Source organism: Siniperca chuatsi, linkage group LG16 (assembly GCF_020085105.1).
Source record: "Siniperca chuatsi isolate FFG_IHB_CAS linkage group LG16, ASM2008510v1, whole genome shotgun sequence".
NCBI lineage: Eukaryota > Metazoa > Chordata > Actinopteri > Centrarchiformes > Sinipercidae > Siniperca > Siniperca chuatsi.
The window spans coordinates 20,810,979-20,831,157 of NC_058057.1; the positions used below are offsets into that span (position 1 = coordinate 20,810,979).

A 20,179-nucleotide genomic window follows, 5' to 3' on the forward strand; every position below is an offset into this window, starting at 1 on the left:
ACTTCCTGCAGCTAAATATTAATAAGACTGAGGTAATTATTATTGGCCCTGGCAGAGCTAACACTCATGCTTCAAAACATCTGGGCTCTCTGTTCCAAAATATAGCCCAAAACTGCAAAAATATTGGTGTCATCTTTGACAACAATGGCAGCTTGAACAAGCATGTCAATACAGTTGTCCAGTCTTGTTTTCTGCAGCTCAGGAGATTCTCCAAGATCACTTCATTTCTGAGAGACCGTCATACATGCTTTTATTAACTCTCGTTTGGACTACTGTAACTCTCTCTACACGTCTGAGTCAAAAGAGTTTTCATAAATTACAGTTTGTCCAAAATGCAGCAGCCAAACTCCTCACCAAAACCAAAAAAGGGGGCACATTAGTCCTATTTTAACTATTCACTGGCTCCCGGTAAATTTTAGAATTTATTTTTATAAAGAATTTATAAAGATATTATTGATAACTTTTAAGGTCCGCTCTGGACTCGCACCCAAGTACATCTCAGATCTTCTGACACCACGCATGTCTGGTCGCAACCTGAGGTCCTCAACCAAGGCTCTGAAGGATGACCGGGCCTTTTCTGTTAGGGCCCCCACTCTCTGGAACAACCTCCCTGAGGAGATCAGACTCGCAAGCTCTGTATCCTCTTTTAAATCCCTCTTAAAAACATTTTATAAGAGTGCTTTCAGAAGGTTTGTGGTCAGACTTCACTTTTGTCTGTTAAGTCTTAAGATTTAAAACAGGTTTCTAAATATTTAATATTTATTTAATATAATTTCCCCAGACTTAATTTAGTCTTAGAGGTCACACACCACTTGTCGCGGTCCCCCTCACCTGTAGTATTTATGTCTTCTACTCACACGCACGGAACAGAAATTCTGGAGTGCAAGTTTTACCCGGAAAGTTTTGGTGGTGCACCAGTTGCTGTCTATCAGCTGTAGCAGGCAGCATGTAGTCAAGCTTGTAGTGTCTGTTTCCTGGTTCTTTACAGCAAAATTGGGCAACAATTAGTGTCAAACTGTATGCCGACATTGTTCAACTGAAGTCGGGTCTGACTGTGGAAACGCTTAAAACATGACATTTATGACAGCATCACCAGAATGTATCGATTAGCAGAACGAGACAAAAACTGAAAGGCGAGTTTCTCCCCACAGCTTTCAGGCAGCCTCTCACTGCAGATTCAGACCGTGCCAAAGTAATAACTAATGCTATAGGAGTGTTTATCGCTGCAGGTATGCGACCATACTCGGTCATAGAGAATACAGGATTTAAACATATGGTCAACGTGCTTGAGCCCCGCTATAATGTGTCTTCACGTGTGCACTTTAGTCAGCACAAGCTGCAGTTGTTCAGGAATTATCAACAGGTCAGAGTCTTACGATGGAGCATTACTGACATTTGTGTTAATTATTTCTATTTGTTTGTTCTTATTGACAATATGCCAGTATTTGAATGCCTTGACTGTTACAGTAAGAATTATGGCCAGTGAGTCACTGTTGAATGTTTACATTTTTCAAAATAAATGACAAATGTTACTGAAATTGACACTAGACAGCAATGATCCATGGTTATTCTGAGGCCATTGTCAAAGCCTACACACTGCTAATAGACCGTTTGGCAGTAAGGAATAAATTGCAGCATTTGTTTTGGGGCTCCCGCTGACAGGTAAGAAGAGGTTTTTGCCCAATTATAGGGGGAAAGGAATGAAGCAGGATAAGGTGGGCCACTAGAACAGACCTAATGAGGACGTGGTATGATTGCTGCGGGACTGGAGAGACACACGCTCATTTGTGCCCACAGAAAGCGTATTCGATTGGTAGACAATGGCCAGAATGAAGTGGCAGAGACAGTGATAGAGATAGATAGGGAGAGATAAATAGTTACAGATAATGGAAGTGAGAAGGATTGATTCCTCATTCAACGTGAGAGTATGTGGAAGGAGATGAGATGCTGAGACTGAAAGTGGGAAAGAGAGAGATGGATACAGAAAGTAAGTGAGTAGTCAGTCCATCTCAGTCTATCCCCTCACTCTTTTTTCTTTTCATCCATCCTTCGATCTCACTCATTAAAACACAGCGGGCAGAGGCAGCGCTTGGGGAACCATCCATAATGATACATGATACAAGTCCTTGAAGTACAGTCTCGCTGCATGCTAACACATGTAACAGAGCTCCAGATTAACTTTTTCCACTAGTAGCACTAGTGCTCCCTACTGAAAATTATAGGAGCACCAGCACAAAATTTGCACTATCCACATCCTGGACAAGTAACTAGTATAAATTACTGTATTAGTATAATATTATAACATAAAATAAATAGTATAATGTTAATAAAATAGTATAATGTCAGTATTATATTAATTATATAACGTTAGTATATTCATTATAATTTCATAATAGTATACTATGTAGCCTACCCACTAGTATTAATTCGAGTTGGACAATATAGCAGTTTAAGAAACACACAACCAACATTTATAATTGTTGTAGGTTTTGTTCCTTCATTAAATCCTTGTGCAAGAAAAATGGTCTACATCACTGGTTAGTATCTAATTTGTTAATGCTAAGTACTAACTTGTAAATAACCATAACCATTCATGCATAACAATGAGTTCAACATTTCGAAAGTTTACTGTAGCAGATCAACCTCGACCCATCTAGGCTGTGATTGGTCGGTTCACGAAAAGTGACATTGACGAACGCTTTGACTATATGAAAAGTTGAACATGTTTCAACAAAAGGCACCCGCTATAGCTAAATAGCCAGCTAGCCAAACCCGAACCTTGCTTATCTTATCCCTGTCTTACGGCTTCAGCTGCAAAACTTTGACTAACAGTTGAACTGGTATTGGAGGAGGATGTGGGCTGGTATATAATCAAAGTTGGCAGACAACGCGTCTCTCTCGCTCTTGTTTTTATGTAATGGGCTGCTCAAGCGGCCCACAGAGCTAGCGGCACACCAGGATTTCTCGCGGTGCTCCCAATGGCCAGTCCGACTATGGGAGGGTCTGAATGATCTTTTATTTTGAAAAATGAATCGATAGTTTGTTTCATTGTCACCAAAGGGCCAAGCAAGAGCACTTACGGACCGGACACAGGTATACACACACATAAGGAAGGCGAGTCCCCACAATGTGACTGTGTAAACAGGTTTATGTCCCCACAACATGAGTAATACACGCTCACACAAATACTCATCAATTCTCGCTCCCTTCCAGTGTTTCATATGATATACGATGATGATTTTAAAAAACAAAACAAAAATGGGGGGAATATTTGCAAGTCACATTGGTGCTCCTAGTTATAAAATTTAGTAGCACTGTCTCCAAAAATGGTCGCAAAACGTGACTAAAGGGTCGCAGTATGGAGCCCTGGCGTAAGCCTGTAATAGAGCATTTACTAGGAGCAGAACAAAACCTGAAAAACCAAGGCAAACATACAACAGGAAGGGAGTGCTCTGTTCAGTGAGAGTGCATTTCCATTCAGACAACATTTAATGGGCCTGCAGTCCATTGTACCAGACTGAATACAGATGTAGCTATTGTACATCCTTTACATCCACATATAGTCATACATCCTTATGTAATCAGCGTTGCACATTGGTGAAAGAGATGTTCTGAGAATCCCAGAGAACCAATGCACAATCGATGCAAAGGATACCACTGTATGCAAAAAAAATTATGTTTTTCTTGAACATGTAAGTAAAATTCAACCCTTTTCCCTCCTGTGAGGAATATGACTATTAGTGGTACTTCACCTCAGTTACTGTGACTCAATGCCATCTGAACCGACACTCACTGCCTTGTGCTGGTTTCTTCCTAACCGAGATTGATTGAAAGATTGTATACTGTAGTGCTCTTTAAATGTGCAACCCCCACAACCCCACATATAAAACTGCTTTAAAAGTACATAAAATACTACAAAAATATTTAGATAGACAGTCTTAGTGGTTACGTCTTTGCCTGAAAATACAGGGCGAAATATTTTGTCTCTTTGTAGCTTGAAGACATCGAGACAAAAAAAAACCTTTAATGAGCTTGAAGCGGATTGCGGCAGTATGTTTTGGAAGGCTTTAAATGGGACAATAAAACTTTTATTGTAAATTTGGATTGTATCTTCATTTTTGAACTGACTTTTTAAGTGACTTCCAGAGTGCTAAATTATCAGACATCAGCTACTTTTGGACCCTCGTAGCTTTTAATAAAAAAGTCTCTCTCTTTGTTTGATCTCTCTCATTATATTCCTTTCTTCCATGTTCTGTTATCTGTCTCTCTTCCCTGGTGTGTTTTTCTTTCACTCGCCACACTATCTCTCAATCCTAGTCTTTCTCCCCCTCGCTCCTTCATACTTGTGTGAATATAGTAGTGTCTGTATGTGTGTCTATGTAAGTGTGTGGGAGGGGAGGAGAGCAGCATTGCTGGCTGGAGGAGGAGGTGAGAGAGAAAGAAAAAGAAGCGAGAGAGGGAAAAAAACAGACAAGCAAAGCATTTACTGGAACAAAACATGCTGTTTCAATCTCATAGATAAGGGCCGCCTACTCACCACTTTTTATCTCGAAGCAGATTACTCCTCATTTTTACAATCTATATTTTTTCCTAAATTTTATATATTATATTACGTATAATTCCTAAGTTTATTCTACATTTATTTATAGTCTAGGACAACCAGAACAGTTGGCATTTTTGCCACCCAACTGAATGACATTAGAGTTGTTAGACCCACCATCTGTCCAGTATATAGTGTAGCTCCATATCTCAAGTAGGTGGCCTTAAATTTGTAGTGCTAGAAAAGACCTATTAACTTGACTGAGGTCAATAGGAATAACACATTTACATTAAATTAAGGTGTTTTGCCTTTCAGCAAATTCTCCATAAAGTGGGGGAATGCAGCAGAATTGAATCCTTAACGGATAAAATAATGGAGTTTTGATTATCTTGTGGAGGTCACTTTTTAATTCTATTATTACAGCACTGGACACACATACACATGCATAACCAGAGATGGCTTGATGAAATAATGTAAAATGAATAATAGCCAAGAATGAAATGTTTAGAGAAAAAAATGGCATGGAAATAGAAAAAAAAAAGGTGGGTCATTTTTTTCAAGAAAGGATGTAAACAGGGAAGCTTGGTGCTAAAAACTTGATGGTAGCCAAATATCTATCATGAGCAAATTTTCACCAATGGTGGCAACAATGACGGACTAAAATTACTGTTCTTTCTAATGTGACAGGTCGGTAATACAGGGTCATTCACTTCAAGAAGTCCAGTAGTGCAAGAGAACAACAGTTACCTTGACAACATCTGTACATGTGCTGCCTGATGAATTTAACCCAAACTGAAGAGAACAGCAGGAGACAGCAGACCCTCAAACCCAACTGAGAAAGTTAGATACTCACTAATGATCCCAGTATCTTGCCAAGGCCGGTGAACTGCAGATGACACGGCCTGAAAGCTCTCAGGTGACCCTGAAAGAGAGACAGTTACTTTTTTTAAATAAAGAATTATGTACATAGTAGAGATGTCGATCCGGGTATATTTTAAATAATCGGTAACGGCTAAAATAAAGCCGATCAAATTCTGATCCTTTCTTTACTGTGTTTTGTCCACCTCAGCCTGCTAGTGTTGCAGCGCTGCTCTCCTTAATGACAGCCAGGCTCTACAGAGTGATACATCTTCTCTCAAGCTGATGAAGTCACGTCAAGTTCAGGAGTCACATTCTCATAGTTCATCTTTCATTCATATCATATCAAGAACTTAAGCTTATAAACTTAATAGTTTTGAACCAGGACCTTTTGATTCAAGAATCAAGTAGTTCATGAAAAATAAGCTGTGCCAAATTTAGCAGGTTACAGCTGTTATTTCAATGGGATACATATTTAATCATCATTTAGGTAAATATAAATATCGGATCCAATCCGATACTTACTTGATCAGGACATCCCTAGTACATAGTGCAGCTGGCCAAGTTAGAATAAGGTCTTCACCTCAACGGTGAGTTAACCCCAGTGATTTGGGAATAAACTAATGCAGTAACTGTATAGGAAACTTTAATAATACATAAATAAATGGTAACCAGTTACTGTGACACCTCCAGCCTGATGAAATGTACTAAGGATTGGAGGGTTTTACTGAAATGTGCAGCAAATGCTAAATGAGAAACAGAAAAACATCAGCATTAATTAAAATACACTTGTTCTACAAAAAGGTATAATGAGAGTCCTGTTACAATAAAAATTATACAGTTAAAATGATTCAAGTGCTGTTCAAGATCTTAAAAGGTTCAAAGTCAGTATTGACAAAATAACTTACCCAAAACAAGAAATTAGGGCTGCAAGTAATGATTATCTTCATTATTAATCTGCCGAATATTTTCTTGATTAACCAAGTCAGAGTTAAACTTGAAAAGTGGCTCAAACATTTATTCAATTATCAAAATTGTTTTCAATAAATTTTCTAGCAACTGACTAATCAATTAATGATAAATAATAATTTCGGCTCTAAAACAAACAGAAAGATGATAAGAAACTGGTTCTCTGGACTAACAGTGTGGCCTCAACTATAACATCCAGATTAGATTTTTCATTATAATGCCAGAACATGTTCATATTTCTCAAGACTGAACCTGTCGAAAAGCACTGGCAAGTCAGAATTTGGTTTTGGTTTCAGTGATACCTCCTCCTTTAGGGACTAGTTTTCTTTGATACCCTTATCTAAAAAGAAAAAATCCCACTGAAAACAATGAACTGTTTTACAACAGAGTCCTGATTAAAAAAAAAGTATGAAGACAGAAACAACAAGAGCCTTGGCTTTTCTTTTGATAATGCAAATTCTGAACTGTGACCCAGGAGAGTGTGTGCATAACATAATGATTGCCTGCATGTTATTCCACTTCAGATAATAGCTGAGTGATCCTGCACTTTGACAAATAAACAGACTTAGATCCAATCAACTACAGATCCTTTTACTAATATTAATTAATAAAGCAATATCAAATAGAAAGCTACACTGCATATTTTTTGAGGGGTGACATGACATGTTTCAGTTATCAAAAGCCTCTGGGGAAAATATTAGTGCCATTTTGAGTATCTCAAAATGGTAGTGGTATTCCAAGTTCAAGGACCATCAGACACACTAACAAGACTCTAAAGATAATCATGACTGTAATGAAGCACAAGCCTTAATTGCCACAGTCTAATGAACACCATCCATTAGAGTAGTTACAGAAGTGATACACATGTATAATGCTTATAGCCAGCTTGTGTGGATGGGCACCAAAGAAAAGAGTGCAATGTAACAATCCCAAAACATGCTCCAACAAAAATGTGACAAAGGTTAACAACAGTGCACTGTCCACTGTAATCACAGCTCAAACAAGTCATCTGGCAGTTGTTTTTAAACACACACACACACACACACACACACACACACACACACACACACACACACACACACATATTTAATTTCCTCTCTGTGGAGTTTGGCTGGATGTTCTGGAGAACTGAGCCAGCAGCCGCCAACTCTGCAGACTGCAGAGACACTTGTTATAAATTCCATCTGTGTGGCCCTGTGAATTCATTTGACTTGACTCGACTCGATTTGTCATGTGTACTCTTCACTAGCAACTTTAACAGAGTCCTGATAAAAAAAAAAAAAGAATGAAGACAGAGACAACAACAAGAGCCTTGGCTTTTCTTTTGATAATGCAAATTCTGAACTGTGATATCAGATATCACCAACCCATTGATTATCGTGTTAGGCCATGGCAACATGGTTTGACAGATCTGACAAACGCAATATGTATGACCTTGACTTGATGTGACTGAGAGCTTAATTGAACCAGCTCTGCCAAAGACAATTTCATATATATAGAAAAATGACCCGGCTAAGTTGTATTAACATAAACTGGTATAATATAAAAAGGTCTCAGCAAGGAATTGTTTCATGCAAGGTGTTAGCAAAGCACTGAAGTCTCTTGTATGATCAACCTGAAAGAAGATCTGCAATGCAAGATGCCATGCAGCATATTGTCTTCATTGTCTCATAAATGAGATTAGATCATACTTGAGTTTCACATTTAGTTACAAGGACACTTTAATCCCACAAAAACGGGTCAGATATCTCGTCTCCAGAATCATTACCACATGTATTTTCAGTCTTATTTAACACCTGGTAACAATTCAAGAAATTGTTTAGCAGAGGTGGTAAATGATATGAACATAGACATCAAGATCACAAGAACACAAGATCAAGCTTAATCACACAAACACTGACACATCTAATCAATTCAGTCACTGCAGGATGGCATAACAGTTTTCTCAATCATTAAATGCATGGCCTTTACTGTGTGATTTAGCGCCTCTGACCTTTTTCCCTGAAGGTGTATGTTATATTTTATAAAAGTTTAGGTTTAAGTCTTTATTTCAGGCAAGGCAGCACATCCCTCACTACAAAATTTGGATACATTTTTATCCAATGAACGAGCAGCATTGCTTTTGTAATAAACTACAAACTTATTTTTATATTCCAATCCTCAACTTCAAAACAGAATTTAATCTCCAAACCCGCTACATTGCCATCTCTCTATATGTCAGGCTATTAGCAGTGTTTCTTCTAGTGTTTTATTTCAGCAGTGGGAAAGGGTTTTGTTGTACCTGGGTGGTGCGCGCGTGCTGCCGGCGTGGTGCGCGCATGCCTTTTTCTTACAACTAACCCCGTAATGATGAGGTTAGGCAGGGGAAGACAGTAAGGTCTGTTGCCAAAGAATACTCTATCTGACATGTGACATTGACCAGATACTGCAAGAAATTACAAAACCTCAGAGAACAAACACAAATGAAGCAAAGTATCAGCAACAGCTCATTATTGTGGATTACAGTCATTTTTAAAGTAATTTAAAAGTCAGTGGTGAGCTCTTTTTGTTCTTGGCGAACCATAGGAAGATGTTTAAGTGTTGACACAGCAATTTCTTCAGATTAATATTTTGTGGTGTGGTCTCAATTTTTAATTCTTCAGTCTTACAGTTATAATTTACCTCAGGTTGTGTTTTAACTTGTGGGGCAGGATGTAACAATGTAACTCCTATTTGACATCAATTAATGAATTAAACATTGCTATTTGTAGTAGACAAATAAGGGTACTTATAGGGCACGAGTAATAGGTGCTGAGACAAAAAGTGTTACAAACATCCCCAGTCTCCCCTATTTTAGAACTATAAGGCATTTCTTTCCCTTCAAAACTTCGGGGCATAGCTAAGAACCTTGAGCCCCTCCATAGCTGAAGTAACGTTACCTGACTATCGTAGAAAAGGTTTCAGTCGTAGTCATCTGGACACTGTTTTCAGAATCAAGACGTTTCGGCTCCCATCCGGAAGTCATTCTCGATGGACGAATGAGGGACTACACCATGTTACCTGACTATCTTCCTCATCTTCCTGACATCATGTATGTTTCTCTTCTTGGAGAAATATTTTAACAAATGCATCTGAAAATGCAATCAGGGATATTTTAATACATAGCTTATATAAACATCATTGGCAATTATTTGACAGACGTTTATTGAAGTAATGTTACCAGTATTGTGATTCACTGAGTTCGATAACGTTAACGTTAGCTGGAACATTATTATACAATATATTATAAATATTAATAATAACTAGGCGGCCATGAACATTAATAGAGAATACATTTCGAATGTTTATTTAAACTGTAAAATATATCTAACTTAACGTTGGCTAGTTAAATCTACCTTTTTTCTTGTTCTCTGGTAACATAATCCTATCCTCTGCCCTGTTTGTCAGTCTGCCTGAGGAGAAAATGCTGCAGCTACTCGCGCAGTTTCTTTGGCTGTCATGACTTCACGAGTGATTGACGTCCCGTCACTGTTCCTCAAAATGGAAAGAGAGTGGACGACCATCCGTTTGAGTTCAGTGGAGCACACAGCTCAGCAGAGTCATGTAATTGCGACTTCATGACATTTCATAAAATTCTGAAGCAGCTGCATTTTGCGGCAGGCCGCCGCTGCAAAATGTATATAATGGAAACATTGATTAGTACAGGCTGCTGAACTGCACTTTGGACCTCTCCGTAGTCTGTTTCTGCATGCTGGCATTCAGCCTAATGAGGCTTGCTAATGGTCCACCCATGTCAATGTGGGAAAACCTTCTCTCTATGCAAATTGAAACACATGTTCACAGTTGCTCAGTGCGCACTCACACTTTCTACCAACATCCACAGTTGCTTAGTTGATAAACAGACAAACATAACCCAAACACGAGTCAACTTTACACCAAACCTTTGTCTGTCATCCTATCATACTGTATCTCACACTCTTCATTTTTCCTTGCTAGACAGTTCTGCAGATGTTAACTTGAGCTACTGCAGCCTGCTTTAGCCCTGTTACAGAACACTTTTTAGGACAACTGATCGAACCCGATCAAGGCAACGTGAGGGATGACAAACTCAGGAAGCCACAGAACAACTTTTTTTTTAACCACACCACCAAAACAGCTTTCCTTTTAGACGTTTTCTGACTTTCACATACATGACCCACATTTTTAGGAGATAATAAGAAAAAATGCAATGGGAATGAGCATACAAACTTGAATGAGACATACAGTACAGTAACTAAGTGGACAATCTTTCGTTCCACCCCACCACTTATCCGCTGGTACATTGGTGATGACTGCTTCTGCAGGGTCTAACTTCGATTGGCTTAGCAAGGCTACACTCTCACAGGAACTTGTCCATTAGTCATGCTCTGTTAATATTACTAGTTAATGATCGTGAGCCCTGTTTCAACACATTTATAAAGTGTGGCCTCAGTCTGTGGCACAGGGGAGTTAAATGTGAAACCATAGATTCCAGTTTTGACAACTTTATTCCAGAGTTCATAAGAAAATCCAAAATACTGTCTGTGATTCTGAAGAGCTGGTTGCTCAGCAAGCTAGACGACCTAAATAGAATCCAATGATTTTTTTTTTTATATAAACTAATTGTAAGCAATAATTTATTCTTAGAAATGCAATGGAATTAGAGCTTTAAAGCAACTGCATAATCCAGTCAGGTTTGTCCGGGGAAGTACAGGGAACTGCAGCTATGACCAATACTGTGACTGGAGGCTGATCAGGAAGAGAATTGAAATGATCCAGACAAAGCTTGTCTAAAATCTGCAGAATGCTATGAGAGGGGAAAGTTAAGATACAAGAAATCAGAAGAGTTTCAAAGAGAGGGCAAACAGATGACAGTAGGGCTGCTACTAACTACTATTTTTCTATCGATTAATCTATCGACTATTTTACAGATTAATCAATTTAAAAAAAATATACCAGTTCATTTTATTAACTGTATAACTGTATGTCATTGTATAATGCAGCACAAAACAAAATGTAAACAAAGGTTTACATATTAAAGTGCAAAACTGTAGGTTTAAAACGGGCAACTCCAACATGATAAAAATAAAAACACACACACTGGCATTGTCAGTCAACGTAAAATAAGGCCAGATTCTAACCTAAACATATTCTCAAACACTTATTCAATGGAATTTCTGTGGTAGCAGGCAGATGACTTTATGGCTTTGTATTAATCAGCTACAAGGATAAAAGATATTAAAAAGCTCTCTTTACTAATAAATAGACAACACTATGGTTTCAGAAACGTTGCGGTGGTCAATCTGGCGATCAGACCGGTCTACCAGCTCCAGTCGGTAAACCAGTTCATGGAGCAAACTATGATACTCTCCCAGTTGTGTCTTTGCCTGGTTTATTTCGTGTACCCAGCTTCGACGTCTGTGCCTGGCTTGCAGTCTATGCTGAAAAATAGCGATACCAAGAAGCGTCCTTTGGTTTGTGTTCATTTGTTTGAGAAAGAGAGAGAGACAGCGGTGGTCGAGCGACATAGAGAAGGAATAAGGAGAGGGAGCGTGATTGTTTCACAGCGGTTATGTTCTAAAGCATAAATAAACATGACCGCACCTCCACGCTGTTGTTATGATGCAGCATTACTATTGAAGATATTGAAGAAAAATAATGAAAAACCATGCGTTGGTTAAAAATATTGATCGTCATTGATTACGTTGACTACTCGCGGCAGCCCTAGATGACAGATAAATGAGAAGGAAATGCAGGTTTTGGAGAACAGAGAGAAAAGGAGCAAGGGAGAAAATGACAAGGGCAAAACAGGTCAGAGCTGGTAAAGCCATAGTGTGGGCTGGCAGGATAGTTCACATCTTAGGCCAAAGCCACATGCTTCTCCAGATGCTTTTACACCAGCTCCTGGAGCGAGGCATAGGACAGCTTACTGTACTTTGAAATTAAAACATATAAAACAAAACAGACACATCTCTAAGTCTGTCAAACAGCAAAGTGTGAGGGCTCCTTGACAAGTCAGCTGTAATTTTCAAAATCAGCTTTTGTTTGTAACTGATTATGAAACACATTCTGGCCTCTCAGCTACACATTTCCTTGGATTAAGAGATTATGTCCGCCTGGTAAAGTCAAGTACCAATGTCAAATTCAATCTGCAAAACATTCCATAAATGTTAAGTTTACAAGACCAACTGTTGATTTCCCTACTATTATGCATTCTTACTGTAGATTTGAAGCATGTTCCATCCATTAGCCTTGGCTATAAAACAAAACCCAATATGACCAAAAAAAAAAACTGATTAAGAAGAATGTGTACCTTGGCAAGATTTTTTAGGAGACAGCTTCACAATACAAATCATGCTGTGGTATACTGGATTCAGACAGAGCATTAGCTCAAGTTGCAGGTCGTAAAACAGACAATGTCCAGATGTCTGGCAGGGCGCACAAGAAAGCAGAAGGGGATTTAAGGAGCTAGCTCTCTTTCCAGGCAGCTACTGATGGCCATGGCTCCTCCCAGTCGAGGACCAAATCCATATTGGGAACCACACTGAAAACACCAAAGAATTCAAAAGGATTTTATCCCAATTTCTTTTAAAATTTGTTTTTATAGGACAGCAACATTTGTTGGGCACTCTTTTCAGTTGCGGATTAACACATATTTTGTGCTTTAATGAATAGTTATGGCACCTGGACAATGTATGAGGCATTGACTCAAAATTAACTACAATAGGCACTGTAGTTCATTGTAATGAAGGAACATATCACCTAGTGCAATGGTGTGGCTCATTTGTGTGTTTTTAATAGTTTTGGACCACAAAGCGATAAGCTGTATCAGGCTTTGGCTTTCACAGGTAATTATTAGGATAAATTCATAGTTAGTTAGTTAGTTAGTTTTGGTCTTTTTTTTTAGGGGATTTGTTGACTTCAACAATTAAAAAAAGAACATTGTAACGATACACAATGGCAAATATTTGAGGAATGTGGAAATTTAAGACACAATGCTTTTGGAAAACATTCAATATTTATATAGCTGTATTTGGCAAAGGTTCAGTTCCTTCATCCAGACATCAAGAGATAAATCTCTATACGTTGTGTATTTTGAACAATGTTTCTTGCACTTGGACACTATTAAATGGTTGCCAGGCTGACCTAGGGTGTGTCATAATTTCACCATACCAGTCTTTTCAAAAGAATACTGTCAGGGGCTCCGAGGAACAAAAGATAGATGACATGAGAGACTGGAAATAACCTTCCTCACAATGACACACTTTTTCCTATTCTGGTCCAATCATGGAGACTGATGAAAGCCTGTGCCTCTTGCAGAACAGACAAGGGGGAATTAATGATCCTGACTATTGGCTTTTGTATTCTTTCACAAAGAATTCAATTGATATGAATTACGCTCGACCAAAATATGCTTGCAAAAACTTGCCATTGTAACCCATTTCTCAGACACAAATTTGTGTTGCCACGTGTGCCATTAGGTTTTCACTTCCTAACTAGTTGACAAGAAGCATTTAACCTGGAAGAATAATTAGCACCTTTTAAGTACTTCTTATACAACCCACTCTACCTAAGCCTGGCCTCTAATCCTCAGCTGGCAATGCTTTACAAATGCCAAGACTGTGAAAAGAAAAACTGCACTGATGTAAAATCAACACCTTTTTTTTTTTTTTTTTTTTTTTTTTTTTAAATGGCCCATAAAAAATATCAGCCCCACACCCCATACTAAGAGAATAACCCACATTACAGGAGTGAGTCGATAAAGTGTGGGGTACGACGTGGTACATAGAGGGAGTGAAATAGCATATTGTATAAACCACATGAAGGTGTATGGGGAAGATCAGAGAACTTGCAGAAACTCATAGTGCATCAAATTCTCTGTGGATTCCATGTCAAAGCCATTTCAAACCCACCACAAGCCAGCATAAGCAGCTTTGTTTCTTTGCCACCTATCCTCACTTTCTGCCCATTCTAAACCTATCTTCATTGTTTTGGCCACAGTTCTCTATCAAGTCTCAGCTGCCTGCTTTTCACATTCCTCAGTCATGGGGACATAAGCTTCAGTTTTCCTCTCCCACACTCTTCAACCCTTTGGAAAACAGGGATACATGCTGGCGGAGCCACTGTATCAAATCTATTTGTCGGTTAAACCTTCTTCAGAGTGGAGCCTGGATTAGGCCTGCTTTTAGCTGCTGCTGCTGCTATTCAGCGAAACCTGGCGTGTGTGTTAGCTTGCACCGGCGGCCAGTGAGCTTTGACGGGCCAAGCTATTCGTGAAGCTACCGACTTGCCAGGAGGAGTTCACCCAACGGCCACAAAAGCCTCCGACTTACTATCATCATGGTAATAGTCATCAGAAGTGTGTGCTTATGACTGTTTGCATGTGAATGTCTATGCAACTTTGTGTGATTTTCCACAAGTCAACATACTAAAAGCCTATTGAGAGAATTAATGTTAATCACAAGAGTATTGAGGAGAGGACTTTCAAGTGCCATGGCAGCGACGTGTTTGCTTTTTTGGCCAAGTATCACTGCCATGAAGCCAAAAAGATGAGAAGAATTAAGGACAGAGGAGGAAGAAGAAAAAGGAGGAAAATAAAGGAAGAAGGAGAAAGCATGTGTGTCTGAAGAAGCCTGGGAATCATCTGTGCATAAAGGGGAACTGAGAAAATGTGGCAAGGAAGAAAAGCATGACCAAAGTAGCAGATCCTCTCCTTCGACTGTAAATCACACCAGAGCTGAAGTCCACAAGCAAGAGACACGGAAAGAGAGAAGAAGGTGAGGTGGAGAGAGGAAGAATAGTGTTATCCAGAAGAACAGGCTAAATCTGAGTATAAAGAGTGGTTGAAAGCCAAAGAAAGTGCTACAGATAGAAATATAAATAGGACAAAGTGAGACAGAAAAGAAAATGTTAAGTTGGGACTCTACACTTCTTTCCCTCCTTGAGTTCACAAGTTCAACTGGTAAAACCTTTCCGTTCTCTCCACTTCTCCCCCGTCTCCAGACTGCTATGTATCTGCACTTCAGTGAGCACAGAAAAGGAAAAATATCCAAGATTCAAGTAGCCAAGGAAGTGTGTGTATCTGTGTGTGTGTCCATGAGTCTGTGTGTGTGCTGGGTCTCAAAACCCCCCCTGTACCTCACCTCCTGATACAGCCATGAAGCAGCATTAACATTTAATCACTGTGGTCAATGATGCACCTTAGAAAACGTTCAAGTTGTTCAATACCTCTGTCTCACCACAATCTGGCGAAGTACAAGCCTCTACAGTTATCTCAAGTGTGTGCGTGTTTGTGTGTGTGTGTGTGTGTTGTCTATTGGGATCCAACAGTGTGGTAAAATGTTGATAATGAAAGCTATAAATCACTGCTACCACATCCCCAGCCTCAAAGCTCATAAAACTCCAGCCCACAACAGCCTGACAACAAAAACATGCTGTTTTTTTTTTGTTTGTTTCTTCACTCGATCTTTTCTTTACTAGCGTTCACACTATAAACAACTGCAGTGGCAGAGGTAGCCATGGCACAGCCAAGTCACCGTAAAGACTCTTTCCTCTTATTTCGCCCCACTACATTTCTCCTGACACTTGGAGAAGTATCTCCAAGGTGTTGTTGACTAGAAATCCTTGTAGTTGGTAATCTTTTTACCAACTACTGAGTGATATGCAGGCCTGTAAACTCCAGTGAAAAAGGTGACAGTTCTGAGAATGGGGCCTAAGTCTAAGCTTTCCGACGCACTGCTTTTAGTGTGTCGCTGCTGCTTCTGGGCCAAACAAAGCTTAATTAGTTAAAGAGGACCTACACACTAATTGTGTACAATTGTGTACACATAATCAGATTCTAAGTTGGCATATGATGTTAACACATGTGACTTTTCCCACAAAATTCCTCTAGTGTGTAAATAAAAAACAAAACAGCAATTTTTTGCTCAAAATGACCTTGTATGTCTGCTTGGATTTAAAAGTTTGGTTCAGCTGAATTCTCTGGCCCTTCCCTAAGTGTGACGAAATAGGACTTTGAGATCTATTATGCATGTTGACCCCAGCAATATTTCAAGTTACAGCAACCGAAAACAGTTTCATTACAAAGATAGGGTCAAGCCGGGTACTGCCTTCAGTATGTGTCTATGTGTATGTGTCAGTTCAATGTGTCTGTCCAGGTGGAGCATGAACCCCTTCCCCCCTTCCCCAAATAAAAAAAAACTCTATTTATATAAAAATATATTTAATAACAATCTGTCAGTCAGCCTGCAGACTATATATATATATATATATAAAAATAAAATAACAAATGAAGCTGTATGTAATTGACAGCCAGAGAACTCATCTTTGCAAATGGATCTAATTCCGTGTTTCTTAACAATATGATGTGATTTCTATGATACTATTTTGAATCAAATGAAGTATTATTAACTTCATTTGTCTGCAAGTATTTTATTTCATAGGACATATACATAAGTCAGGAAATCTGAGTCAATGCTAGTCAGAGATGTGTAGCAATTTACCAACCAGCTCCTAAACAAGACTAAGGGAAAAAATGCAGCTCTAATAACATCAAGGTAAATAAAAGAGGGAGAGAGACGAAAGTGTACGCTCAAGCTTTTAATCCTGACATCTGAAGACACAAGCCCAGTACTTACAGCAATTAGCCCAGTCTTGTTCTCACTCTGCTCTTTGTTGTGCTGACACTCGAAACAATCTGAAAGCACCAGACATAGTCCCAGGTAGCATCATAAACAGGCAAAGCCACAAACAATGTCTGACGAGTTCTGTGGGCGGACAGCTTAAGTTAACCGATCAACTTAACAGTGGAGAGAGCGGTCAATGGTAAATAAAAGCATAAACAAATCTCCATGTTTTGACAAACAGAAAGAGAGCTCTTTCATTGCTGGTGTAGTTCTACATTTAAAGTTAAAATTAATTTAAGCCAAACCCATAAAAGGTACAGCGCAATATACAGGCCTGGAATTAAGTAATTTTTAGGGCAAAGCCACTTTGGCATTTAATAAATACAAATTTATTGGGGCATCGCAGCCAAAATGTAGGGCACCAAGGCCAAAACCAATGGTGCAATGACAATAAGTGATAATTGCATTGTATGATGGATATAATCAACAATTAGGAGTCAGTATATATTGAAACACAGGACTGAGTTTACTTATACTGTACACTGAATTTTTTACTTTTCCACACTGTCTGATTGATTTGTAAAATGTGAACAATTGTAAATTGCTAATGTAATATTTTAATGATAAAATAAAGTCTATAAATAGGCTACAGGTGATCAAAATTAATCTAAACAAGTTTCAACACCCATGCAACTATTAACATTTGAGTCTGAGATCATAGAAGCATTCACAAAAATGACTCAACTGGCTACCAGCCTCTGTTGGTTAGCTGTACTACTTTAGTGGGAGGACCGTGGAAATGAGATGCGAACCATTTCAAAAATTAAGATTTCTCACTAAAATACGTGCTGATTGGTGGATCAGACACACGCCGAAACACTGACTCATCCCACTGTTAATTCACTGTCCATAGTGTGTGTGTATGTGTGTGTGTGAGAGAGAGAGAGAGAGAGAGAGAGAGAGAGAGAGAGAGAGAGAGAGAGAGAGAGAGAGAGAGAGAGAGAGAGAGAGAGAGAGAGAGAGAGAGAGAGAGAGAGAGAGAGTATTTGAGTATGTGAGTTTTTTCAGCTGTTACCAAATTTACTACCCGCTTTGCTGCTTCCTGTTTGGTACTGGAGAGGTATATGTGCAGTCCAATTTTCACCACAGATATTTTGTTCACAATGTAACGTTAGCACTATCAGGGAAAAACACCATATATGCGCTCCTTTAGTGGCATCGCGCTGAAAAAGTAGCAACAGTTCAGATCTATGTATGTTCGTAGTTAGTGAACACTATACATCAATATCCTGGTAAACTTTCAAACCCATGTGTATTAATACTTACACTGTACAGTGTTTAGCTGTTTGTGCTTATCACATAATGTTAATTGTTAGCTAATGTTAGCTAGCGGGTTAGCTGTTGATGTTTATTGTTTACATTAACATAGCTATATCTGAGGGAGTGGGAGAAATCTGTGCTACTGTTGATGTCCAGAGTGAGGACAGAGACACTGGGAAATGTGAGTTTATTTGCTGCATCACATGTAGTTTTAAATTAGGAAATCCGCAATTTCATTTTAAGGGCACAATGGCCAGTTCAAAACAGGGCATGTCAAACTGGCCTTGTGGGTAGTTAATTTTAGAAAAGGCATTACAGCCACACTCCGGGGCATCCACAGGACTGGCTGTTTGGCTGTGGTATAATTCTTGCCTTAAATACATAACTTATCTTGTTTATGTGCTTAACTAAAGGTGGGTCTTTTAACAAAAATCTTCACAACCATGTCTCACATCAAGTTTGGCAAATATTACAGATTTTTTTTAACATTCTGAAAGATAGATACACGTGTAAAAATGGATACTATACCATATCTAGCTTTAGTTTGATAAACCATGCATGCACCATGAGACTACACAGTAGTGATCCCAAACCATCTTAAGAAAGCCATGTGTATGTAGTTTTTATTCCAACCAAACTCAATGGCAGCTGATTCAAAAAGGACAATTAATCACTAATCAGGTGATTTGGTGGTGCATGAATGCAACTATGCATTAATACGACTCTCAAAAGACACATGGTTGGAGACCACTGAGGTAGAAAATCTGCACTTGTTCGATTAGGCCTAAACCAGCTGAGAGGCAAATGGCTGTGAGGGCATCAGTCACAAGATGAGGAGGCAGATTGAAGTGTATGTTTAATGGCCGTGAGAAAAAGTGTGCAGGGGTTCCTGGGTTATAGCTGTTATAAGGGATGGGAGGAGAGGAGGATAGGGCTGCAGACAGCAAGCCTTGTGACACTTTGACAGATGTGAGCATTTGCACCTCCCAAAGGGGCAAAACAGAGAAAAGGCTTTTGAATAAAAGGCCTACCACTAAGCTTTCTGTGCAGTGCCCTCAGCCCCACAGCTCATAACCAAAGAAAGGGTCAAGCCGTTGCTTGACTACAGGCATCTGGGGCTTTTCCTGGCAAAACAAAACAATTAAATGTGGGAGCTGGATCTTCTTGAGGTTCACCTTTCCTTCCCTCTCCCTCATCAGTCTAAAACCTCTACTGCTCTACTAGTATTTCTCTCTACCCTCTGACATTTTCCCCAGTACAGATCAAGTGTCTTTTCATTTCCTTTTACTTCTCTATTTTTACCTGCCTAACCTCAACTATTTCTCTTTCATCTATCTTCCTTCCCCTCCCTATCTCTACCTCTCTGCCTCATCTCTACCCCCGTCTTCTTGCCATCTAGTTCTCATTATCTATCCATGTATCTCTATGTAATGTCTGTGGGCATCTCACTCTCTCACTCAATCTCCCTCTGTGCCCCACCTCTTCTATTTATCCCTCTCATTTGAGGACTGAATCAGAGCTGTGAGGACAGCTTTGGGTGCACAGAGACAAAAGTACAAACTTTTGCACAGGAAACCCAGAAGGTGCCTTCCAATCGCCACTATGCTCCCATCGGACCCTGTTAGAGTGGCCAAAATGGTTAAAGTCAGTAGAGGCTGGGCGGAGAAAAGCCAATAGAAGACAAGTTCCTGCTGTGTGTTTTCAGGCAGTGCTTAACAAATTGTTGCTGCACGGTTTTATCTATCCATCAATCACTCCAGGCCCTGAGCCTGAGTCCTGTCTGTGTGGTCCCATTTTTTCTCTTAAATGTAGTGCACACTCGAAACAGAGAAATATATATTTTTTTTTATTTATTTTATTATTTATTATA

General features: G+C 39.2%; 1 protein-coding gene across 8 annotated transcripts in view; it reads right to left on the bottom strand.

The window, feature by feature from the left end:
- Positions 1-20,179, bottom strand: part of sipa1l1 (signal-induced proliferation-associated 1 like 1) — an 85,500-nt gene that overhangs the window by 50,645 nt on the left and 14,676 nt on the right. For 5 of the 8 annotated variants that reach the window (XM_044169490.1, XM_044169486.1, XM_044169483.1 and 2 more), the window contains one exon: positions 5,394-5,462. The exons of the other annotated variants lie outside the window; for them this stretch is intronic. The gene's annotated coding sequence lies outside the window, so the exon portion shown is untranslated. The remainder of the gene's footprint in view (positions 1-5,393; positions 5,463-20,179) is intronic. 8 annotated transcript variants of the gene reach the window in all.